This window comes from Marmota flaviventris, chromosome 5 (assembly GCF_047511675.1).
Source record: "Marmota flaviventris isolate mMarFla1 chromosome 5, mMarFla1.hap1, whole genome shotgun sequence".
Classification (NCBI taxonomy): domain Eukaryota; kingdom Metazoa; phylum Chordata; class Mammalia; order Rodentia; family Sciuridae; genus Marmota; species Marmota flaviventris.
The window spans coordinates 129,591,474-129,618,860 of NC_092502.1; positions in this window are offsets into that span (position 1 = coordinate 129,591,474).

The window sequence follows — 27,387 nt, forward strand, 5'->3', positions numbered from 1 at the left end:
CTCTTATGACATCAGTCTTTAAAACATCTAACTCTATTGTAAGACATCCATGAAAAATGAAGACAAACATTGTCATTTTAGCATAGCCATTGCATGCGACATGATGAATCACAACCAAAGTCTCTTGCCTTCTGACCATCTATTGGTAAAACAACAGATATGAAGTGAGACTCCATTCTCTCTAATGGAGCCTCTATCTGAAGTTTTGAGGGTCTACCTAATGTATCTTCTTGATAGTTTACAGCAAATATCTTAAGTTTTTATTAATACGGCTTAGATAGCTTTCTCAATGGAAAATGAATGAGTACATGTATAAATTAAACAAATAAATATAATATTGTCTATTTTCTTGACCATGAAAGAAGAAAGCAAGCGTTCATTGAGTGCCATTTATTTTTTAAATTACACAAGATTATGAGGTGAGCACTATTACCTCTAGAGAATTAACACAACTGGTTTAAGGTAACAAAAAAATAAGAGATTTTTAAGTAATAAAAAATAACATCAAAATTTGGTCTTTCTGGTTCTAAAACCATGTGATCTTTACATTGGAACACACAGGAAAAGCTTTCTTTAATTTATTTTATTTCTTTTGCAAACAACTAGAGTTATTTTCTAGTGAGAAATAATTATTACATACTTTGGTTACTGGAAATTTACTTTTCAAAGATAATATATTAAATAAAGAATCCAGGGTTTAGATCTACCCCTATGATTTTAAAATACATTATCTGTTTCTCAAGGCTAGGTTCTACCTGCCTCTCTATTTTATGTCCATGCTGCCTTGGCCATGGTGGTATTCTCAACAGGATCTTTGCATTTTCTCCCACCATTCTATCTCTCACCTAGACTTTTAGAAAGATATTTTGGCCTGAAAGCAAAAGAAAATGTTGATAGAATTTTGCCAGTGGAATTCCTACTGGATGAGAAGCAAGTCAGTTAGAAACACCTAACATTCCATCATATAGTTTTCTGGATAAAAGTATTAAAATTTCCCTCTCCTCCACAGATCTCTTTTAACCTTAATAATTGATGGATTCCCATAGTACGCAGAAATAATATTTTGAACGCACTCATTTCAGCAGATTACCTCTATAAATATTCTATGAGTATCGATTGATGACTTATTAATTATATTATATATGTATATTCTAATTTAATATATATTCTAATTTAAGTGTCTTATCCTATAATACATTACTAAAGAGCTACTGACATACCCTGACATACAAAACTAAAAACACATATTCTTAGAATAAGCTACCTTTCTCTTTCTGGAAAAAGACAATAAACCAAGAGTTGTAGAAAGTCATTATCATTATGGAATGAATCCTTTAAGATCAATTATAACAACATTTTACTAATGAGGAAACCATGGTCTAGAGAGGTTAAATAATTTACCTAACGTTACAAATCATGACATGCCAATTCTAAGACCCAGGGCTCCCATTCAGTAATGAAGTGCCCTTTTCTCTACTGTGACTTTAATCATCCTTCTTCTCATATTTCTAAATGAATAAATAAATTGACAAGTGTTGTCAAATATGGAAAGTATCTGGACTAATACCATGCTGTGGGCTAATAATATCAAAGCCAGCCTTTATAGGATATGACTCTTGCTTCCTCAAAGGACATAATTAGACACATTACATAAATGAAAATGTATAATAAGTTATATAAAGTATACAAGAGTCCAAAGTTACTTCATCTGTCTCAGTTCCTCTCTGAATTTCATTGGAGTGGTTGCTTTTTTTCTTATTTTGAGTTATTGTGTTCTTGCTTATATTTTCAAAGATGTTTTGACAATAAGACAAATTTCACTAAAGTTCTTGGGATATCCCACAACCTAAATCTCAAAATTGTAAACTCCCAAAATGTGTGCGTGGGGATGGGGGGGTTCCCTGCCTTCACCTTTTTTCTTTTCCCCATTCTGCAAATTAGTTTATAACAAAGGGGATTCATAAATCGTGATTTTGTTTGAAAAACTTGCTATCTCAAGGCATTTGCAGTATTTTGTGGTTGCTGAGGGGAAAAGACTCCACTGATATTCCTGTGGATCCATTTATTTCCTAGAAGGAAAGAAGAAGAAAACCACAGAAGTCATAATTTGTGGTCTCCTTTGCCAGAGTACTCCTGAGGGAGCACATCCCACTGTGGTTCATCCTGTGGTCTTCACCTTGACTCACAGCTCCTGAAAGAACAGCACTCCAAAGTTCCTGCTCTTCCCAGATATTCCATTCTCATCCTTTTAGAAATTGTTTTTGTTGCTTCTTCTTGTTTATTTTTCCTCAGCTCTTCTTCCTCTTTGAATGGTTTCCTCAGGATCACATTCTCCTTCCTGCCTAGGTGGTAGTCTCTTATTTCATTTGAAGTAACTGATAAGTTTCAATAGAAACAAAGTTGTAAAAAGAAATCACGGAGCTGATGAAGAGAGGATTTGAAAACACAATTTATTAAAATATGACAAAATGAGGCTGCCTGACAACCTGTAAAGAATCAAGCAATTTCCCTGAAGTTAAGAAAATTTCCCTTGCCCGTGTCACTTCGATTCTAAAGCAAAGACTTGGTTTTTTAGGGCTCAATAATATGCATGTGCTTCTCTTTTTCCTGAGTGCACAACTATACTGTATTTTGTAGCTTTCCTTGCATTTAGATTGGCCCTTATATTGAGTTCCAGAATGTTAATATGGAGGTGAAATGTGCCATTTCCACATGTTATCTACATGAATTTTGAATATGTTCCTCTGTTCTTTTTGTCTTTTGGCTGTTGGCAAAGGAGAGAAATACAATGATCTTGACAGTCACATATTGAAAATGGCAGAACCTTGATCAATCTGAGTTCTTGAGTAAAGAATAGCCACTTGTAAATAAATAAATTTTTATTTTCTTGATCTACTATACATTTTGGGTCTATTTGTTATAACAGCTGGTGTTACCCTAACTAAAACACATTCTCTTCTGGGACTTTGGTCAGAGAACAGGCATCAAGAGACCTATACATTATTCTAACTTTGTACCAAATACAGTTGTTCTTCAAGATTCATTCCTTCACTATGTTTGTATCTCCTACTATTTGGTGGGATATTAAAAACAATAGAATTTAATCAAATAATCATAGGACTTCAGGGTTGAAAGAGCACCTCGCTCAGCTACATTATTACACATATGATAAAACTGAAACCCAGAATAATTAGCCTATTTAAGCCAGATTTCAACAGTTATAGTCAATGTTGGCATCAGAATCCAAGAAAATTATTCCCAGTCTAGGACTTTTTTCTCTAAAGGCTAATAGTGAAACAATTCCCCTAATGAAACTATTTCAATTAGTAGGGGAAGGGATTTTATATATAAAGGGATTCTATTTGTAGTACTAACATTAAAAAAGAATCATTTGATTTTTACTTAGACTCCATACCTTGACCATATTGTGACAATTTAAAATGTTTATAAATGAGAAGAGAAATGCTTCTGCCTATGAAAATACACAACCTTGCCACTGATTAACATCAATAGAATCAATAGAAAAAATTTTAAATTATATATATTGAACAACAACAGGACAGGTGCATCAAATACCAAGGCTTATTTGCTGTATCCCTTCTTGCTAATTAAATTCAAAATACTTGAGAGCAAATAAGTAGTTCTTTGATCCATTCATAATTTCTTGAAACCAATACTTTTTTGTTGATGTTTTATCTTCCAAATCTAGCAAAGTGTTTGACACATGAAAATCTTTAAGAAATGTTGATAAATAATTGATTAACATTTCATTTACCCCATTTTACTTTTGTGCTATAAATCCTTATATCAGTATAATTCATACAATTTGCTATCCATTAATTATTCTTGATACACAATACCTGAATTGCAAACTTTTTGTAGAAAGCCCAAATACACTTAGGCTGAGAGGAAGAATATTATAGTACCTAAAAACAGGGTTTTAATGCCAATTCTGTCAATTACCTTGTATGGTAACCTGTCTTCCCTGTGCCTTCTCAGTCAAATTTGGGTGCTGGAGATAACAGAATTACCTAAGTTGGTCTAGATAACAGCAGGAAAACATTATCACACTGAGTGGGGAAAGTTAATAAAAAGATTGTTCACAAAGTTCTGAGTAGGGCATCAGAGAACCCCAGATCTAGTAACAGCCTCAAGATTTTCATTATCACCTCTAGTCCTAATGAGTGACAAGACAAGCTGTTACCTGAATCCAGAAAAATTGACTGCTAAAGAACAAATACAGGTGCTATGATTTTTGAGAGAGAGAGGCAGTTAACTCACTGTGCCCCCAAAGTGAGGGATCTAGGGTATTAAGTACCATAACCTCACTTAGCCTCTACCTTCTGGTCTCATGCAGGTAACTCCCGCTGGAAAACCACAACCAGAAAACGAATGGCTTTTCGTTCCCAAAGCTAGAACTCTTGAGGTAAAGAACAGTGTAGGGAAAGGTGGGGTGTATAAAAGTGTGAGCAGAAAATGAGCACAGCTCAGATTTTTTGTGAAGACCAAGTGCCCATATACATAAAGTACTCAGAGGAGGTCTGGTCCCGTGAAAGTGCTTGCTATTTACTCTTAGTTCTTCTTGAGTAGAACATAATGTCCTGAAGCCACTCTGATGAAGTCCAAATTCCAATTTTGCAGCTTTCTTGCTGTGATCTCAAGCAAGTTTTCTAAGTTCTCTGCCCCTGCTTTTTCTTCTATAAAATGGGGCTAAAATAAAATCTTTATGGAGTTTTATGAAAATGTAATGTACAATGCACAACAAACATTTACAACATCCCAGTGTATACAAGCATGCAAAAAACATTGTTTTATTACTCTGTTTACTCAGAACTGTTGACTCAAACAAGATTTTGGTTAATAATAGCACAACAACACCTGGAAAATAACCCCTTTCCTGCTGAAGTTATTCCCTACTTATTCCATGGAAATATATGGAAGGTTTGTAACATACCCACTATTACATTAACTATCTGGTAAATGAAGCACATGCTTAGGTCATCCTGGTCAAGGACAGAGCAAAGAGATTAATCAGAGAGATTAAGAAAGAAAAAGAACAGGACCCTGAAAAAGAAGATAGTGAACAGACCTCTGGGCAATGAATGCATAGTGCCTCCTGCACCCATAATGGGAAGGAAAGAAGGGCAAAGGAATTCAGATCTGGACCAGCCAGGCCTTAAGAAAAAATTTCAAGTTCCCCAAAGGAAGGCCTCAACAACCAACTTGTCTCAGGAAAAAGAAGTTAGGATGATGCCAAAGGGCCCCAACCCCACCAGCTCATCAGGGGGCCTGTCCCTTGGCGGGGAAAGAAGGGCCTGGACTCCTGGACTCCACCAACTAAGGAGACTGAAAGTATGCCCGCTGAAGATGAAGCCTCCAGTGACCTGGACCTGTTGCAATGCATGGAAGACATTAGAGGAGAATCCAAAGACAAGGGGAGCTGCAGCACAGAGAGGATGCAGAGGGGTTCCTCACAGCCTTCTCTGAGGAGTAGTCCTGTGCCCTTACCTACTGTTCTCCTCTACAACAGCAGGAGAGTGTCTCAGGGGGCCCTGGAGCAGTTGATAATTGTTGGGGTTTTTAATTGGCTACAAAGTTTAAGTCAACCGTGCTTATGTGTTAATAAAGCAGGTTACTGGTGTAAAAAAAATTCATACTCTAATAGATTTATCAGAAAATCTGGGGAGAATCATTTCAGTTGCAGCATACTCGGAAGTTTCAGGGAGTTTTGCATTGTTTGTCATTGAATAACAGACCAGGGGTGAGAGACAGAAAGGGAATATCTTTCCAGTTTCAGGCTCTTCAGGTCTTAGTCTAGCACGAAGACATCACCATTTGCTTTTAGCTATTTTGTTTTCATTTTGTGCCAGTTTTAAAGATGAGGCAATCTCCTTTCAGGATATAAGGAGAACATCCATGAATAATGGGATTCAGGTTGAGTATTTCTGATCCAAAAGACTTGGGATCAGAATGTTTCAGCTTTCAGGGTTTCTAATTTGAGAATATTTGCATATACATGATGTGATATCTTGGATATAGATCCCAAGTCTAAGCACGAAATTCACTTAAACTTCATATATGCTTATACACATAGCCTGAAAGTAATTTTGAATGTTTTTATTAGTGCATTAGACTTATACAGGAAGTAGAGTTCACTGTGACATATTCGTACCTGCATATAAATCTCCTCTACTCTATTCATTCCCCAATACTTTCCTTTGATCTCTCCTCTGCCATCCTCTTCCTCTACTGTTCTAACCTTCTATTTTCATGAGATCCCACCACCCCCATTGTTTTTACTCTTTATTCTCTCTACTTCCCCTTATGAGAGAAAAAATTCAACCAGTCCGAAGTTAATTTCATACAATACTTTTAGTGCAAATGTATTTGAACTACAACCCACCTCATGATGTTAGGAATGGAATTTTCCATTTACAGTGTCATGGTGTTGCTCAAAAATTTAGTTTTTTGGACTTTGAGATGAGGGATGCTCAACCTTGTGTAATAATTGGACACTTAGTAAATGAAAGGCACTGTATTGGGCTTCATCCTCTATGCAGACCTTGGGCTCCATCCTCTATGAAGACCTTTCTCAGAATTATTTTTGCTTTTACTTTTACTTTTGCTTTATGCAGAACTTTCGCAGAATTACTTTTGCTTTTCATTCAGAAAAGTCTCAAAACAGCAAAAGCCCTCACATATAAATGCAACTTCAAAACAGCTCCCCAAGAAAAAGATCTCAAATTATTTCACTTTTAGGAGCAATTGAACAAAATATTCTTAAAACATATATGTGAAAGTGCAACAAACTAAGCATTTCTAAACCAAATCCTCATGAATTTTTCTACTAAAAGGGTAAAGTATACATTTTGTTTTTATTTTTTAGGGTCCAAGATTTATTATATACATATGCTTGGTGATCATATTCGTCTAGTCTGACTTGAGAGACTGCAAGGTGAGGGTCTCAAGTTACCCAGGCCCTTACCACCCCACCACCTCTCCTGAGTAACCCCATGGAACTATGAGCCATTCTCCCTGTGGCCTGGCAGTCAGCAGAGGGGTTCAGTTTGCCCAGAAGGAGCAGAAGCCCAGGTGAATGAGGAGAGAACTTGGAGTCCCTAGGTGTTGCCCCTGCCCCTGGAGAGCTACTTGAGTAGATAGATAGAAGAGAAGATAGAGAATTAATTTCTCATGCAATAAATGTAAAATGACAGAGGAGAAGAAATTGATATTAACTGAACTCCTATCTGATGTCTAACTGAACTCCTGTCTGTACTAGATCCATTATCTTATAATCATTTTAATTAATAAACAAAAATATATAAATTTCTTATGTACAACATGATATTTTGAAATATGCATACATTTAGAAATGACTTAAGGTAATTAACATGTGTTAATTCACATACCTTTTGCGTATGTGTAAGAGCACTTAATATCTACTATCTTAGTGATTCTCAAGAAGAGGTTACATTGTTATTAACTATAGTCATCATGTTCTACAATAGACCTTTTGAATTTATTCATCCTATCCAAAGGAAAAATTGTGTCCTTTTTGTAAACTTTTTGCATGTTTTTTTTTTAACCAGACATTGGTATTCCCAGATGCCATACAATTTTATGGTGAGAGTTAGAGGGACCCATTTTTAATTGTGTGAATATATCTCTGTTGTTGCTCTCAATAGTTATGTTTCCATCCTTGGGTGCACATTTAGAGGTGACAAAGCAAAGAGCAGACCAGCAAACCAAGTGCAAGCTGCAGGTTGCCTAGCTAGCTGACTGGAGCCCCGTCTTCAAACACAGAATCCAGAAGTTTCTATTTCTTCTTTATTATTCTTTGATGCCACCGAGGAAGACAAACTCTATTTAAAACTTAACAATCACATACCATTTCCAAAGGAGGGAAGAAAAAGAGTCAGGTCCCCCATCCCCTAGAGTTGAAAATTTTTGAAATACATATTTTTAGTTCTTCAAAAAAAAGTTTAGTTTTCAAAAACACTGTTTATAATAAATCATATGTCTCTGTTTTTAAACTGTAATCAACTATAGGGTGAGAGCAGCTCTTTTATAAAAACTCTGAAATTAAAACAGCCACTTAACACTCCAATCTAATGCCTGCAGTAAATCAAATGTCTTTGTTGTTTAGATTTTTAGCTGAACAGGTCCATATAAAAAAGGAGTTTTAGCACTATTTATAAGAAGAATTGTCTCTCCAAACCCATCCAACAATTTTTTCATTCTTTAGGTAAAAACTTCAGCAGGAACTGAAGTAGAGTATAGGCAAGCTACCAATTATTTCTTGTGCCAGACGTGATATAACAAAGGTCAAAATTTAATGTACACACAAATGTACAGCAGCTTAAAAGAAGCAGTTGTTCAAAAAAGTGTTCAATAAATCATTGCCACAGGGCTGGCAGGGCTGCAGGGGCATCTACGTTAAAACCACAGCTCTGTCACTAGCACACTGAGTGACCTTGGACATATCACTTAACCCCTATGCTTCTCGGCTTCCTTATATGTGACCCCTCTACTGCTCACTCTGTCTTTTCAGGCCAGACTCCCAGGCACAGTCCCTGTGGCAGAGATTCCCTTTACATGCTGCCTATGAAGAATTTGCTTCATGACCTTTCCTACAAGTCTTTTCCAAGAAGAGCATAATCCAGTAGCTGTTTTTCTCTTGACAAAGCAAACTCTTCTCCATAAGTAGATTTTTCCAGTCTTGCCAAAGACAGCAAAAGAGAGATGAGAGCAATGCAGCGTAGGAGGAAAAGTATTGTGTCATAAATCAGGAAAACCAGTTTCCAGCTCTGGCCCTGCCACTCCCTGGTTTGGGAAAAGACACTTGACCTTCTATGTTTCTGTTTCCTCATCTGTAAAAGATGAGGTTATAATATGATCTACTTGTAAATAAAACCACATGGTATTAGCACAGGAAAAAGCCTAACATACTGATGGAATACAGCAGAAAGTCCAAACCCAACCCAACTACTTATGGAAACAGATTATGATAAAGTGGTATATCAGATGACTGGGAGAAAGTGGTCTCCCTAATAAATGATATTGGGACAACTGGATAACCATTTGAAATAAAAGTAAACTTAGATCCATTCCTAACAGCATGCATAAGAATAAACTCCAAATAGATCTAAAAATCTAAGAGGAAAAGATATTAGCTATCCAAGCACTTGAGGAAAACAGGGAGAATTCCTCCCTAACCTGAAACATAAGGGAAAAGCTGTCTAAGGATGATTCCAAGTCCATGTGTAATAAAAGAAATATTGGTAACTTTGAAACTTCAGATTATCATAGTCAAAAACAAAAGCAAACTGCAAATTACAAGTTAGAATAGAAAGTGCTGGTTGTTCCTAATATTGTAAAACTTTTTAAAAATTGAAAGAAAAACTAATAGAAAAATGAGCAAACGACTTGTACAGAAAATTCAGCAAAAAAGTATTTTTAAAAGTCCTTACACATATAAAAAGGTGTCCCAGTTCACTCTTAATAAGAGAAATTCCCAAATCAAAACTATACAGAAATACTATTTTTTTGGTCACACTGACAAAAATTCAAAAGCTTAACAATACATTTTGTTGACCTGACTGTGAAGGAAAAAGTCTTAAAAGAAATTAACCCTAGGGCTGGGGTTGTAGCTCAGTGGTAGAACACTTGCCTAGCACATGTGAGGCCCTGTGTTCAATCTTCAGCACCACATAAAATAAATAAAAATAAAAGTATTGCGTCCATCAACAACTAAGAATATTTTAAAAAGGAAAAAATAAATTAACCCTAGTAGCAATGAACACAGCTAGTGCCTCGTCTTTTTTTCTAAATACCATTCTCCACTGAAAGAAAAAAGAGATCCTTAGGAAAATGGCTGATTTCAGGGTTGTCAAAGAAAATACCATATGAGCCTGAAATGCCTTACTGCTCAAAAATAAATAAATAAATGCTTTTAAAAATTATTAGTACATATCTAAAGGACACAGGAACCATTTCAAAGGGACTTCTATGATGATTTTGACATGAAAAGAAATAAGGCTAAAAGTAAATTACCACCTATCAAGTAAAATAGTAATTCATGAGTCAACACTGATAACAAACAGAAAAATGAATAGGGCAGAAGAAAGAGGTTTTCTTTACAACAAAATTCCAGCTGATATATGTGGAGGGAATGGAGGAGTTTAAAAATCAATATTTACAATTCTTAAATTGAAAATAAATAATCAGTATTTAGCAATCATCTGAGTAATAATTGGGACAAGCAAGAATCATCAATGGATACTAAAGTTTGATGAATAGTATGATATGTACATGTCCTCAAAATATCTCCCCATTGGTTGCTTATGGGTTGCAAAAGAGAAAAAATGCAAATATCCAGAGAACACCTTAACCAATTTATCAAAATTAACATCACTTTTGAAAAGCAAACATCGTGTTTCCAGATTTGACAGCCCAACAAAGCTATGACATCCTCATGTAACAGTCTGAGAATGCACAACTTGATCTGATCATGAGAAAATATTCAGACAAACTCACACTAATTGACATTTTATTCCATAATATACTTTGCCCATTTTCTTTTTTTAAAAAGTCAGTGTTTTGAAAGGCAAGGAAATGTTAAAGAACTGTTTCAAATTAAAGGAAATTAAAGGATAATAACAACTGAATGTAGTATAGATTTTTAGACTGGATCCTGTGTTGAAAGGGGAAAATGCTAAGAAAAGGATATTATTGGGAAGTGGGAAAAAGTTAAAATATGAAGAAAATTAAAATAATCACCTCAATGTTAAATTTTGAAATTCAATGTGCTACTGTTAGTAGGAGAATATTCTTTTTCTTAAGATATACAAAATAATATTTTAGAAGATAAAAGGGGCATAATGTATAAAACCTCTTCTCAAATTATTCTGATAAAAAAATTATAATAATTTTTTTTTAAATGTAAGACCTATCACATGCTGAAAAGGATAAAGTCTGAACTTTAAAACAGACTTTGGTGTAAATTCTTTCTTCACCAAGAACTTCTGACTTTAAGAAACATTTAGCCTTTCAGATCCTTACTTACCTCAGTCTTGAACTAGAATGAGAGGATCTGCCTTGTAGTGGGTTGTGAGTAGGAACAGGAAAATCTATGTCTTGACAAAGTAGCATTGAAAACATTAATTACTAATGTCCTCTTTTCCACCACACCTCCCCCATGTCTGTCTGTCTGTCTGTGTCTCTCCCTCCCTCCCTCTCTCTTTATCGCTCTTTCCCACCCCCACCTCCTTTTTCTAACTAAATGTTAAGATATTTTGGAAATTCATAAACATTTTTAGACTGCCAGGATACAATCACAGATGTGGGAATAGAGTTTACATCAGATTAATAGATGTTAACTTTTACATCAGATTAATAGATGTAACCTCAGTTAACACACATTGTCAACTCAAAGTTCTGAATCTCTTTCTATGTGTAAGAGTGTCACAAATCAGTGTGGCATCCTAATTTGAATGCCAGCTCCATCAGTTACCTGCTTTCCAAACCTCCTTTTTCTTACCTACAAAGTTTGCATAATATTACCTTAACTTACATAATTATCAAAAGAGCTACAAAGCAGATTTGGAAAAGACTTAGTTCCTGGTACAAAAAGGTGACTCAATAAATGGTAGATATTACTATGAAAGAGATCAATGAATGTTTTTGATTTAGTTTTACAAAGTCCCTGACAAGAGGCTTTTCTGTTTTTCTTTGTTTTAGGTACAAATAAATACAATTCTGTGAAGAAAACAGTAGGTTGCAGAACTTGTTAGGGTTTGGGTGCTTGGTCTTACACACTTCCTTTTCAAGTTGCCAGTCAAGGGCAGTAATTGTTATTCAAGAAAATAATAACCAAATAGAAACTGGATTCTGCTTTATTCATTTTTGAGAAAGTGCCCAATAATCCACCATCAGAAATTGTGTCAGGGATGTAAAGGTATCTAGTGATATAACTAAGAACTAAAGAGAAGGAAAAAAGGAAGTTTTTTTTTTCTTTTTTTAATACCTTTATTTTATGTATAAAGGTATTTTTATGTGGTGCTGAGGATTGAACCCAGTGCCTCACACATGCTAGGCAAATGTTCTACCACTGAGCTACAACCCCAGCCAAGGAACTTTTTTCTTTAGGAAAAAAGTAACTTTTATTTTCTTTCTCAGTTTGGGAGGAAATAGATAGTAATGAGGCCAAGAAAGGAACTAATGGCCACTCAGACAAAAGGTATGGAAAGTAAAGTCCAAATGACTTGGGAAAGTGTTCTCCTGGAATGCTGAAGTGGGACCACTGGCGATTGGCCAGACTTAACCAAATCAGTTTGGGGCACTGGAAAATTCCTTTAGTGACCTGAGTGATCCCCCTGGTTGCCAAGATGAAATTCTGTAGGAATCCCACTTTCCATATTTATTCCATAAATTTTATTTCAGGCATGGTAGAGGCGTGGGAAGAACTTTCTACTAGTTTCTAAAACAGTATTTATAGAATCTAAAGTACCAGGTTTCCCTGTAGGGAGGTTTTCTCCAGATATGCTATGCGGAGACTCAGCCAAGGATGTGTGACTCCTCAATCTCCTAGTCTGTTATCACCTTTTAGTTTGAGGATAAAGGTGATACAGGTGATTAAGAAAGTTTTGTTCCAAGTAGAAGTTCAGATCAGATGCCATGAACATTGAAATACCATAAGTGAATATGGCAAAACTACCAACCATGTCATTATAAGCTCAAAACAACTAAAGAAAACAAATAATCAAAACTAGACCCCAGATTCTTTCAAAGATCACATCCAGAAGTGTCACAGTGATACAGACAGTGCCACTATAATGAAGCAAATCAAATGTGATATGGAACTCAATGTTCACATTTTGAAAGCATATCTGCTTTCAAATATCAGGATAAACATCCAAGGTGTTGTAGAATCCCTCTTCTCGTCCACACTATGGGCAGGCCCAAACCACTTACACTTCCTAAACTGTTCCAGTCAATCCAGAGGAGCTACCAGGAGAATGGACTTTTGCCTTTTCTTACACTGTGGTTTCTTTCAGGTGGGAATGACAATTAAAATAATAGGTGAGACCTATTATAATAATAGGATATATATGTATACATACACACACACACACACACACACACACACTGTCAATTATTTATTACTATAGTCAGGTAATGATTTTTTTTTTTTTTGATCAATCAGTAGGAGAAGTAAAAGGTTTCCAGTATCTAAGAATCTCCCAGTCATGTAAGGTTGGGTTTGTATATTTCTATAAAAATTACCTCCTCTCTTCTTGTTTTATGTCTTCTAACTTGATTCAGATTCCTGTTACTTTGTAGGGGAAAGGTTATACAGAACCACCGACCTTAGGCATAACTATGCCATTTATTCCAATTACTTCTTTATACTATTGTTTTAAGACAAGGAGTAGTTTGGAGTTATTTAAGAATATACATAGATCTTGGCAAAGATGTTATTTAGAAATATAAATAGATCATGGCAAAACTTAATAAGTAAATTTGGGAGGTTCATATATTATACTTCTCTGGTCAAAACTTTGTAAGAGCTAGATAGTATTTACCTTATATCATGAGATGCCCATTGCTACTATGCTGTTTTTCTATGCCCTATGCTTTTATTTTAGCTTCTTGGCAAGTCTCTTTCCTTATATTAACCTATTCTTTTGTGCATTTTTATAACTCACTATGAGGCCTGTTTTTCTGTTTGATCTTACTCCTTTTCCAATAGACTATTGATGTTTTGGGTCTGTTAATATCAGACACCATGTCCATGTTTGATCATTTAAAGAAACCAAATAAGTGTGAAATTTAAAGATTCAATAAGAAATTTTAAAACATTGAAATAGATATACTGACAAGGCATTACTGAGTGGGACCCTGAATTAGATGCCAACTAGTTCACCTACATGAAACAAGCCTCAAGTGACCCATGATCATTTTTTTTTCCAACCAAAGCTACCACATTATCAGATATGATAACAAAAATATGAATAACTTCTTGACTTTCTAGACCAAGAGATCTTCATTCAAGTAATGCTATACATGCAAAGGAAATTAATAGTCACAGCACTCAAAAGAAAAAGTTCACATTACAGAGAAACACTGAACATCCAAAGATAGTTATAAATAAAATACCTTTTTAGATGTTTAATGTAACTGCTGACCCATGAAAAATACCAGATCTGAAAGAAGCAATGGAAGAAAATAAATGAACATCTAAGATCAATAAGATAAATATGTGAAATAAAATAGCTGTGGAATTTTAATACTTTAAGAGTTCAGCTAAAATGCCTTGTCTTAGAAAGTGAATGATTCTGAACAGAAAATCTAGGCCTCCCTCCAGGTTATATGTTTGCTCCTATTTATCAACAAAGCATTGTTATTTCCCAGTGAAATTGTTCACTTTAAAATATGAAATACTTTCCCTTTTTTTTTTTTTTTTTTTTTTGGAACATCATTACTAACCATGTTTTTCAAGCTTATTTTCAAAAAATTAAATGAATTCATTTTTCATTAAACATAATGCTTTCTAACAGAGGTCTTTCCAACGAAGACTTTCACCTTACTCCCCCAAAGGTTCTCCTTAATCTTCTGGAATTTACTATTCAGCATTCCAAAGCCTACCACACAACAGAATGAGCATGAAAAAAAAGTAAACAACATATACTGCCTTAGTATCTGAAATACTTCCTGTCTTAGTCAGCTTTCATCACTGTGATCAAAAATCTGACAAGAACAATTTTAGAGCAGGAAAAGTTTGTTTGGGGCTCACAGTTTCAGAGATTTAGTCCATAATCATCAGCTGGCTCCGTAACTCTGGACCCAAGGAAAGCAGGAATTCAACTCCAAAGAAGTCCAGGCAAAATTAGAAGTCAACACCAGAAGATGAGTCCCGTGTAACAAATCCATTCTCCTCCAAGGCACCTTCCACTTTGATCAGGCTGCAAGTTTCTCTGAGACAAATTGCAGCAATTTATCCCCTCTTCTCTTTTCTCTTATATAGGAAAAAAATTTAGAAAAGCCCAACATAGAATTTAATTAAGCTTACACACAAAAATAAATAAATAAACAACAACTATTTTTTAACAACTAAGAAGAGATTACCCCTGTCCTGATATCAATGTGCAACTGTATAAACTCTCTTAACTATTCAGGATTTAAGAAACTTTTGCTCACCTTCTGGCTTCTTTCTTTCTACAAAGATGTACTGGCTAATGCCCCTAGTTAAAATCATTATTTCCACCTGTGCCCACCTGCCCGACCTAAGCTTGATTCTAAACCCCATCTGGAATCCCTAAATATAAATCTGCTTTCTCCAGTCCATCAAGCTACTTCAGACACTGAGTTCTGTAAACTCCAGGCATGGATTTGACTATAACCTCTGCTCACTTTGAATCTCTGAATGTCCACCTAAAACTACATCTAAAATTCTAAAAACCCTGGGCTGGGATTGTGGCTCAGCAGTTGAGCGCTCACCTAGCACATGCAAGGCCCTGGGTTTGATCCTCAGCACCACCTAAAAATCAATAAAATAAAGGTATTGTATCCACCTATAACTAAAAAATAAATATTTTTTAAAAAATTTCTAAAAACCCAAGTTTGGCCTATCCTCTGAGGCTCTCACCTCCACCTTATCCTCAAAACTCTCATGTCACTGCACCCTAGCTATGCCTTATTCTAGCTCTACTTCCCCCTGATCTAACATTTTGACCACTGCATTCAGATGCCCAGAAGACACAGTGGAACTTATCAACTAATCCCTCAACTCACTGAAGAAATAATGAGAAGCTTAGAAATAGTTTCCACATAAAACAGAAGAACAGGACCCAGTTCATACATTTCAGATGAGCGTCACAGTTAAAGTGATTTGAGGAAAGAGTTGACTGAAAACTTTATTTTTTGGCAAACAATTCTACCACTTTGTAAAGTTGAGGTATTTCAATGATTCAATGAGCACACACCACTACATGTTTAGAAATGACACTTTTCAGAGTCGAGTTTTCATTGTTGTTATAAAGTGTAGTTCTCACAAGAAAAATGTTACTCCTTGCAGGGAATCAGCATTACATAATCATCAAATATTTCACCTTTATAGGTGCTTTAAGACAGTTTTTAAATCTTGCTACATTCTTCCACACTTTTCTCCATTCCAATCTCAACATCAAAGGTGAAATTCCACAATGTGTAAGACTTAGGTTTTTATTTTAAGTTTTAGTAATACCTTTACACAACATCTCTAAATCATCTCTGTCTCAAGGTTCACCATTGGTCATTTGCTATGTGAACAGTGAAATATGCAGGGCTTTTACACGTAGCACAATATTCTAGTGAAAGATGGAAGGCTTGGGCCCCTCGTTCTGTCTGCCTCTGGTTTGTGTCAAGCTGACACTGTGTAGGTCAGTTCACTCATCCTTAATACATTGTTTAAATATATAGTAAAAGCAATATTCATGGCGTGGTATAAATATCAAACCCCCAAATTACAACAGTTTTATTTAAATACTTCCATCATCTACAGAATTTGTGGAGATTTTAATGTTTCCATAACTTAGGACCTACACAGGCCAAAAGAAATGCTATGAACACAGATGAACAATACAAAGGCAAAATATGAAGAGACTTTATGGCTTTTTCATTTGTCTCCTTCTCAAGCACCACTGCTTTGTAACTTTGGAGGGAAGTAGGAGTAAACATATGGATCATACTAAGAGGTAAAGATGTAATCTATAAAATACTTTTATTTGTAAAATTCTTTCTTCATCCCCACTGAGGAAGTCAGGGTGACAAAAAGAATAAATGGTGGTATTAGCAATACCAAACTACATTCATCATTAAAGAAACAAGACTAAGAATTAAGCCTCCCCATGTAGAATTAAACTACAGATTGTTTAATTGCTGTACTAATTTCACACATTGGTGAGTTAATATAGCACATGATCAGAAACTTGTATATGTATTATTAATCACCATTCTCACTGATAAAAAGGATCCCCTGCTTTGATTTCCCTGCAATATGACTTTGCAGATATTTAAAAGGTTTGCAATTTATATTGGGTTTAATGAGCACTCTGAAAGAAGAAAAAAAATATTCATTACTGTCTCCAAGTAATTGATAAATAAATGATGACTCGGAAATTAAGGAATAATTTACAGAGGTTTGATAAAACTCTTCTAATAAATATTTTATCAAAAATAACCCTCTAAATCCAGAAGGAATGTTTTCCTACAACATGGGAATTTTTAAGGTCAATACCTGCACTTCTACTTTAAATTTTGTTAAAGTATTTTTCATCATGCATAGAGGATAGATATCATTTGGAGAGAAATATAAGAAAATCCAAAATAAATGAATATGTTGATATTTCATTTCAACATTGATATTAGATATATTATTCCCAAAATTCAAATGAACACAGTAAACAAGTTCGGTTGAACAAGGCACATTAAAATAATTGTTCTCTTGGAGGAATGCATACCATATCGTTACAAATAGTTTCTGTAGCTGAAGAGCTTTCCTGACATGAAAAATGGCAGCACATGGATAATAACATAAAGTAACACTGAGTCATAAACCAAAACTTTAGCTGAAAGCTTCAAAGACCCTAAGAATTACTAGTGAATAACATTTAAACCCATTGATATGAGAAGAATTTTAAGTATTTTTCAAATGCAGATGTCTGTAGAATAATGAATTCAGTGAATATTTGACTGTTACTGAGAACTTTTTTAAAGAAAACCCACCTCCTGATGTTGATATACCAGTAAAAATTTATTGAAATCAAATTGTTGTCAAACAGGTCCCCTTCCCTTTGCTTTCTGTAATTGTGGGCAATCACTAGACATAACATTTCCCTGAAGCGTAAGCCAAAGCCCCAGATGCCTGCCCAGATTCTATCCTTTCCAATTTACTTTGACATCCTCAGTTCCTTTCATAGGAAATGAGCATTAGCCTCTTGTGCATCTCCCTTACTCAGTAACATCCTTCCAAAAGACCATTGTCAGAAACCAGCCAGTTTCTACCTGACCCAGACACATAATTGAAACGCAGCTCTACAGGTGTTTGGCAGATGAATTAAGAAGCTTCTGCAATTTCCATTTTCATTCTACAAACCCACTGTCTGGTGCTTAAATCTTTTTTCCTTTTCTGTTATGAGTCCAAGTGAATGTTAAAATAGTTAATAAGGTGGCAGGGTCGGGGGAACACATTGTAGTTCCTGCCATTTGTTGAAATCTGCCAAGTTAGTGTGTTGTTTTCATCATTTGGTGACCCATTCCACATTCTGGCAGGGGCCTGCTCCCATTTGAGATGATGAGCTGTAGCATCATTCATGGAAGGATGAAGAACTTGCCCAACAGCCAATTCACTGACTGATGAAATACCATGTAAGATATGACCTAGGCCTCAGCCTGTATGCTTCAGTGAAGCCAGAAAAAAAAGGAAGTTTCATTTTTGCTCCTTTAACAAGCTACCTCTAATACAACTCCTTTATGCTTGCTGGCAATTCTAGAAGCAAATGGACTATTTGTTCCTCTATGAGAATTTTCAAAGCCACAGGATAATGGTTTCAAAGAAAGGAAGGGAGAATGATGAAATAACAACAATGCCATTACCCTTTCAAGGAGAAAAACTACCAGCATATTTCAACTGGGTGGTCCAATTATTGCAAACGAATATTTATTTTTTATTTGTTTGTTGGTAGTATGACTTATTCCAGAAAGGATTTAAGGCAGTTTCAAAAGAAACTTATAATTCTGCAAGATACAATAACTTTAAAACACATACAGGGGAAAAAATCAAATAAACTAAAGGGAAGGAAAATAAGAGGGAGATAGAATTCAGTAAATAAAATTTATGTTAATTTCTTTGTCATGTTAAAGGTGTGCCACACATAATAATATTTATTATTAATTAATAAATTCACAAGTCATAAATGCCCCTTGAGCTTGTTTTATACGGCTCTATCCTTCAAAGACAACAACACAGAGAAAGAATTATGTACCTTTCTACACTAGCAAAACACTGGCAACATTTTAGACTAATGTTAAAATTTCATCTTAAGGCATATAGAACCATATACTGGTTTTTTTCTTGGCATCAGTATAGTGAGATGTGATCATGTTCCAGTAAATGTCAACATGCTGACTGGTGTCCTTAGAAATATAGCGCTTTATTTCATGAGGTAGAACTGAGATTTCCAAAACATTTTCAAGATTGGTTCAGCCCAAAGTTAGAATATATCTACCCAAAATAAATCCTGCTTGCTATGAATGAAACAACATGGTCATTGGGCAGTTAAGAAGTATTGATGCATATCTCCAGAGCCTCTCAATTTCATTTCCAGGAGACTTGTTAGTGTATCAAAGGCTAGAATAACAACCTACCTGTGTGCATTCTCACTTTTATTCAGATTCATTCACATGTTTTTTTTGCCTCCATAGAAATAACCAACATCGCATCCTAGCCAAAGTTAATGATAACACCCATAATAATAGCAGCAGTTCCGTTTCACAGAAGACCTGCTGTATACCTAGTCCTGTCCTAGGTGTTTTGCTATGTTGTTTTATTTGGTCCTTAATAACAGGCTTATGAAATTGAAATTATTATCCTCCTTTACAAAGGAGAAAAACTAAAAGAGCAGCAGAGTTGTTTGTCCAAGATTGCCCTTCTAACAAGTGGTTGGGTACAAAAAGTTAAGTGTGAGGCTATTGAAAATTTCTTTCAACCCCTGGAGAAATGCATCATATAAACTCTAAATCATTTGAAACTTTTAAAAATTTTTTTCAACACTATTTATTGACCAACCATGAAATTGTAGGGAATATAGTTAATTGAGCATAGAAAGTACAAGGTCAGACTTCAGTCCAGAAAAACTAAACAGGCTAGCACCATATTTGTGAGTTGCTATTTGTTACCATCCACAAAAGAAATAATGGCCAACTCAGTGTCGAGAACTTTCTGATCATCCTAGCAAGGTGGGAGACCTGGGGGTATAGACTTCAGTCAATTCTTCACTCATATTTCCCCCAGATATGCAAAGTAGCTCAAACCCTGAAAAACACCCTATTTATTTCAAGGAATCCAGCAAAATTCTGTCTAACTAAAGGCTTAGCAAAATGCCTCCAACTAATCCATGGCCTGTGGGTTCACTGGGAGCTGATTTGGGAGGTCAAAGCTTACACACAAGGGAAAACAAAACATGTGCACATGTAGCTGAAACTTTCCTCCCAAATCAGTGCTGGAAAACTCATGTAAATATACAAATACACTGAGCTGTATTGTGAAAGGAGCCATTTGTTTTACTAACACAAGTTGGTATGGTGCAAGATTTTTCTTGGCAAATAAACAGAACACAATGGAAAAATTTGTAAACAATAGAGTTTTCTGGCAATTTCTTTAAAGCTGAATGAACGGCCTTTCCAAAAGGTAAAAAAACTTCTTCCTTTTCCTCCATCTCCCAAGAGATACTACTCACAAATAATCATTTTAAAAGTCAAAGCAGATGAAGAAATACAGCCCAATGATCAACAGAGTTTGTTAAAAGGGCCATTTGGTCACTAGTGAGCTAACCTGCCAAATGTTCAACATGGGGAACTATGCAGGCCAAGGTTTCCTAGCCAGAAAGAGAAGTCTCTCGATGATAGTCGCATGCGAGAGTTCAGAAGGTGAAGAAACCACTCCTCTTCCCAGAATTCCTTTGAATCTAGTTGTCGTCACAGTGACGGAGGTTCAAATACAGGCATTGCTTTAATTACCAAATGTTACTTCAGAAACCAGATGTTCTTGCTTAAATACAGGTTTCAGGGAAGAGTGCTGACTAAAGGTGAAAAATATTGGAGAATTTTCCCCCAAATATAAGGGATATGACGTTGGCTTAAGATATCTGAGCCTAGTATGGCCACATCTCTCTCTTGAGCAGACCCCAGACAAAATGGGTAAATAAGGGCTTTCTTTAACAATGTATGCATCTCTTGATCATTCAACAGGGTTCATAACATACACCCCATTCAGAAGTCAGGGACCTCTCATTTTAGTCTTTAAAATGCTCAGGAGTACATTCATAACATACTTATATTAAACATACAAAAACTTATGAATTAAACCTTTTCTTAGACTGATTTATGTCACAAACATTTTTAACTGAGAATTTTATGTACTTTACCATATATGATTATATAAACTATATGCAAAAGATACACTGTGGGTTTGGTTTCCAATTCCAGTTCCTCCTCCTAAAGAACTGGTAATAATTCTTAATTATTGTGCTGAAGGGACTAATACTTGTACCATTCTAGATCTTCTCCTTTGTCTCACACTACATTTATCCTGCCCGCTTCTACTAGGTTGTGTCCTTTCTTACTTCAGTGTTCATATATAGTACTTAAATATTCAACCTAAGTAACCAACATTACCAATCTGTTAACTATTTGTGTACATATTTTTATACCTTTGTCCATGTTCATATGATCTTATATAAGCACTATATACTATATACTTGTGAATGTATGTACAACTTGATATATATATATATATATATATATATATATATATATATATATATATATATACTAATAGAGGAGTTTGGAATTTTTATCTTCAGTATTGAGGCTATATGCGTATATACGTACATGCATACATTCATAAATAAATATTTTTTCCATTCCTTAAGAGTATGTTTTGGCCATCCTTCTTAATTTTAATTTACTTCATTTTTTTAAATGATTGAATAATAATCCATGGTATGGACTTCTCAGAATTTAATCAGTCATTCCTCGATTTATGAGGATTTTTTAGTTTCCTGTCTTTTGATGTTTAAAATGATATTATTCATTTAGAAGGAACACATCAATGAAGATAAATACAAAATTATATTTAAAGGTACATAAAGAATATTCAAAATAGAATACCAAGGAGGGATTGTACACACACCTCCATATTTTTAAGTCCCCCTTCTGATCTTGTATTACTGCACAAACGGTTTAGTCATCCCCTACCCATCTCTACTTCTCCTCTTGTGCTTCTGCATTCAATTCTTCACATAGCAACAAGTGAGTCATTGAAATATCACGCTCAGAACAATCCACAAACTTCCATTCACACAGACCGTGCCCAGCCATTCGTCCCCACTCCACGTCATTCCTGGACACCCATGCACATTCAATCCTTTAATCACATTCTCTTCTTGTTGTTCCTCAACTGCACCAAGAGCTCTACCAATACCAGCCTTTGCACCTGTGTTTTTTTCCAACCTGATCCCTCTTCCCATAAGCCTTTGGCTCTCCCCTACACTTTAACCAAACCTTTGCCTAAATGTCTTATCAGAGAAACCTTCACTGATTTCCATATTTAAATCACCCCATATCTTGTTATATTTGTCTTTGAGTCAATCACTACACAAAAATATAAAATTACGTAATTATTTATTTTCCTTCTTTAGAATGTAAGCCCATACTTTGCTTCGACAGTATCCCCAGTTCCTAAAAGAGAACATAGTATGAGTAGGTGCTACATAAATATTATTGAATAAATAATGAACAAATGAATGCACAAAAAAAGATTAAAAATGAAACAGTATGAGATAAATACAACCCATGTTGATTTTGAGTCTTAAGAGTTGTGCTTGGAGGCATTTGCCTGAAATGTCTCCAGCACAGACTTCATTTTATATTAGTACTTTATGTTACTAAATCTTCTCCACAAGAATAGACAGTTAAAAACTTTCTATGAAAGCAGACAATTGTATAATGGCCCTAAGGATTCATTATGCCATTTGTATGATTGCACTCAGTTGCCTGAGTTTCCATTTAATTTCACCCTTTGTGGTCTCCCTGGGCATGAACTGCAGATTTGTTTGTGGAGAATAATGACAATACTGGAGAGAAAACAGTCCCCACATCTGAGTGATATTCTGTTTCACTTTGTGGCGTGGTATCAAAAAGAATCCTGGAAAAAAATGAATGCTGAGTTGTATTAAATTGTTTCTTGTTTTCCTGTGAGTCCAAAGTAATGGAAAGAAATCCAGCCTCATCATTTGCTTTTTACAAATATCCATAGTTTGCATACAAATTTGAGGTTCAGTCAATAGAGCAAGTTAATTGGTTTGGAACAAGAATTCCATGAAATGGGAAGTGGTTGAAGATTCCACTAGGCAGAATATGAGGAGACAGGATTAACACTGTTTTTAATAGAACAATCTGTTTGTTGACTTGTCATGATTTTGCATTTGTTGCCATTCCCAGGGTCTTTCTTAAGGAGTGGCAAATTAAGCTTGTTGCCTCCACATCAAGCTTTGTGGGATCTTGCTGCTTATACTGGCAAAACCCAGAGAAATTTTCCAGTGGATCAGAGAAGGTAGGTTCCCCAGATGGCAGAGAGACCTGGGATTTATAACCATCATCCCGTGCATACCTGCACCATATGACAGCAAGTGTAATGGAGCTAGTGCCTTTCCTGATTTGGCTCCTGCCCTCATCCATTCCTCAACTTGAAGGAATCTTTGATATTCATATTGGTATTAATATTGACTTATCTTCATCAAAGTCAAGATGCTGACAAGAAGAAAGTGTAGTGCACACTCTATTTTTAGCTTAGCAAAAAGTTATACAGCTACTACTTGTCAACATTATACAAGCATTTTAAACTATTATCTCATTTAATCCTCATATCTGCCCTAGAAGATCAATGGTTGGCTAATTGATTTAACCAACACACATAGCTAGAGACCAGCAGAGAGAATTTGACCCCAGCAGTGTGACTTACAAAGTCTATGCTTATAACCATGACTGTGGTTCCCCATAATATCATTGTATCTGACAATATAAGGAAAGATAAAAATCATTTTTCTTTTCAATTGAAAAGGAAGCTATTGGACTGGGATTGTAGCTCAATGGTATAGCACTCGCATACATGAGGCACTGGGTTCAATCCTCAGCACCACATAGAAATAAATAAATAAAGATATTGAGTCCATCTACAACTAAAAAAAATTTTTTAAAGAAAAGAAAGCTATTCATTAAAAAATCAATTAAAAAAGAAATAGCAATTAAAAATGAGCAGCTTTTTATGTTTCAAAACATATTTACCAGGTTAGCAGCGTACAAATTGAAGAATAAAGTTTATATCTAAGAAAAAAATGAGTACAATATTAATGCTTAGTGTCCCAGATTTATTTTACACAGCAACTATGGTCTATAATAACTTTACTTGCATTGCTAACTTAAACACTATTCCAAAAAGTGGTTCTATTCCACAGGAAGACCCACTTATAAACCTTGTAATCTATGGTTAATTTCTATATGATTTCATTTACCCCAATTTGTCCAAACAAAATTGGGATAGCTTGTATTGTATACATATTTGATTGTATGTAATTAAGAATATATGAACTCAATTTCCTATCATATCTAACGTTATTTTAAAGAAATATTTCAGAAAGCTTTTTACTATGGGAAATTTGCTTCATGCTGTATAATTTGAGGAAGGAATTTTAAAAAGAGATTCTGTGCTTTGAGAAAGGAAAATACTAAAGAAAAACTATTTGTAAAATATACAAACTAACAATAATGAGTTAAAGAATATCATTCTACTGGCTTGCATTTTACAGTCCGTCTCATCTCACAATCTGAAATCTCAAAGTCTTCTCTCTATATTCCAAAAGGGAAAATTTGATCACAGATTGGTGGATAATCTAGGCTGATAGGGTCAGTCTGCAATAAAGTAAATTTCTATTTATTTAAGAAATCAATAAAAATGATTTCCTATCTTGTCAAAAGAGCAGTACTGCACAAGATAAGTTTAAAGCAAATTTGAGGAAATGTCCAAAATCTGTATGAAATTTATTTTTAATTATCTGTAACTTACAAGTGCAGAACAGATAGAAAGACATACTATTCTTGAAGAGAACTCCACATTATATTAATGTACTTTCTCCATATGTTTCTAGGTTTATAAATGTTTTAATTTGTTCTAATTATTTATACATGACAGGAGAATGCATTTATGCACTTTGATATATCATACATGAATGGGGTATAATTTCTCATTTTTCTGATTATATATGTTGTAGAATCACATCGGTGGTGCAGTCATATATGTACATAAGTTAATAATATCTGTTTCATTCTACTATCCTCCTTATCCCCATTCCCCCTCCCCTCCCTTCACTCCCCTCTACCTAACCTAAAGTAACCTTATTCTTCCCTACAAGCACCCCCCACATTATGAATTAGCATCCACATATCAGAGAAAACTCTTGGTCTTTGGTTTTGGGGGATTGGCTTATTTCGCTCAGCATGATATTCTCTAACTCCATCTATTAACCTGCAAATGCTGTGATTTAATTCTCTTTTATTGCTGAGTAATATATGCCATATTTTTTTTATCTATTCATCTACTGAAGGGCATCTAAGTTGGTTCCACAATTTAGCTATTGTGAATTGTGTTGTTATAAACATTGATGTGGCTGCATCACTGTAGTGTGCTGATTTTAAGTCCTTCTGGTATAAAAGAGCAAGTGGGATAACTGGGTCAAATGGTGGTTCCATTCCAAGTTTTCTGAAAAATCTCCATACTGCTTTTCACAGTGGTTATACCAATTTTCAGTCCCACCAACAACGTATGAGTGTAACTTTTTCACCATATTCTGCCAACATATATATATGTTGTTACCCGTATTCTTGATGATTGCCATTCTGACTAAAGTGAGATGAAATCTTAGAGTAGTTTTGATTTGCAATTCTCTGATTACTAGAGGTGTTGAATGTTTTTTCAATAAATGGGATGATTGAAACTAAAAAACTTCTTCTCAATTAAAAAAAAAAACAATAATGTGAAGAGAGAGCCTACAGTCTGGGAGAAAATCTTTATCACATGCACCTCAGATAAAGCCTTAATCTCTAGGCTATATAAAGAACTCAAAAAACTTCACACCAAAAGAACAAATAACCCAATCAATAAATGGGCTAAGGAACTGGACGGACACTTCACAGAAAAAGAAATACAATCGATCTCTACATTTCTTTATAAATTTTGTGAAATCCAAATAAAAAAAGCTCTCAGATTTTTCCCCAAAAGTTAAAAAAGTTATAAAGTTTGAAAAAAAAAAAACAAGCAATAACAGTAGGCAAAAGTCTAAAAGAAAAAAAGCGAACTCTTTCTTGCACTTTGCCACCCTACTTCTTCTTTTCCGCTTACTCTCACTTTCTCTCTTTCTCTTTCTTTTTCTCCTCCTTCCCTGTCGATCAGACACTACCGCAATAAAGATCTCTTGGTGCTCTGAGTGTCGTGGTCACTTTCTTTCCAGGCCATACCTCTGCAGCCTTTTTTCCTCCTGAGTTCAGCCTGCATACTGAGACATTTGCAAGTCTTTGCCCTGAGCACCTGGACCCACATTTCAGATGGTGGTTGCACAGATGCATATATTTGTCAAAACTCATCAGTTTTGAGAGACTGAAGATGGCAGCGAGGGGAGTGCATTGCCCCCGTGTGCCGCGTCACTGTGTGGGAGAATGACGAGTCAGGACTGCTAAAGGCTATCTTGTTAGGAATTTCCAGCAATAGTGGGGTGCTCCGGAACCTGGAGGAAGGATTTCCATCGCACGAGGATCGGCTGCGGGGACTCAAACGCGAGAGATTTGTCGCACGGAGGGTAACACTGCTTATTCAGCAAATCGCCCCGTGGCTAGAGTCTGCAGCGCGCGCTGGGAAACGAGGAGATAGCGATGCAGGGATACAGCACTGCAGTTTCTGCCAGCCGTGCAAGCACCGTACTCAGTGCTGAATTCTGGGTTCGAGACGGGGGAAGGAAGCGGTCCAATTCGGTTCTCCACACCGGTCAGACCACAGAGGAGGCCAGCGGCCACCATCTTGGAGAGCTGACGTCACCATCCCTGTTTTCGACTGACCGCAGCTCATTCAGCCATAGAACAGGTAATTTCAGGCTGTCATTCGCCTGCGGCTTGCAGACAGATTACTCAGGCTCAGTGCTAAATAACCCGCGGAAACTGCTTCTTGGAGCCTGCTCTTATCAGAGCATACACCGAGCACGGAGCGGCTGAGTTCCGGCTCCTGGAACTGCCCTGGCCCAGGGCTAAGGAGCCCACGGAAACTGCTGCTTGGAGCCTGCTCTTATCAGAGCACACACCGAGCACAGAGCGGCCGAGTTCCGGCTCCCGGAACTGCTCTGGCCCAGGGCTAAGGAGCCCGCGGAAACTGCTTCTCGGTCCGGGTCCTGCTGAGTACTGTGGAGGTAAATACCAACTGAGCCTTCGTGGGCAGTGGCAACAGGACTGAGATGGGGCCTGTGAGGGCCGGTCAGGACTCACCCGTTGTTTTGGTCACCCGGCAAAGGGAACGAAGTGCTGCCATTC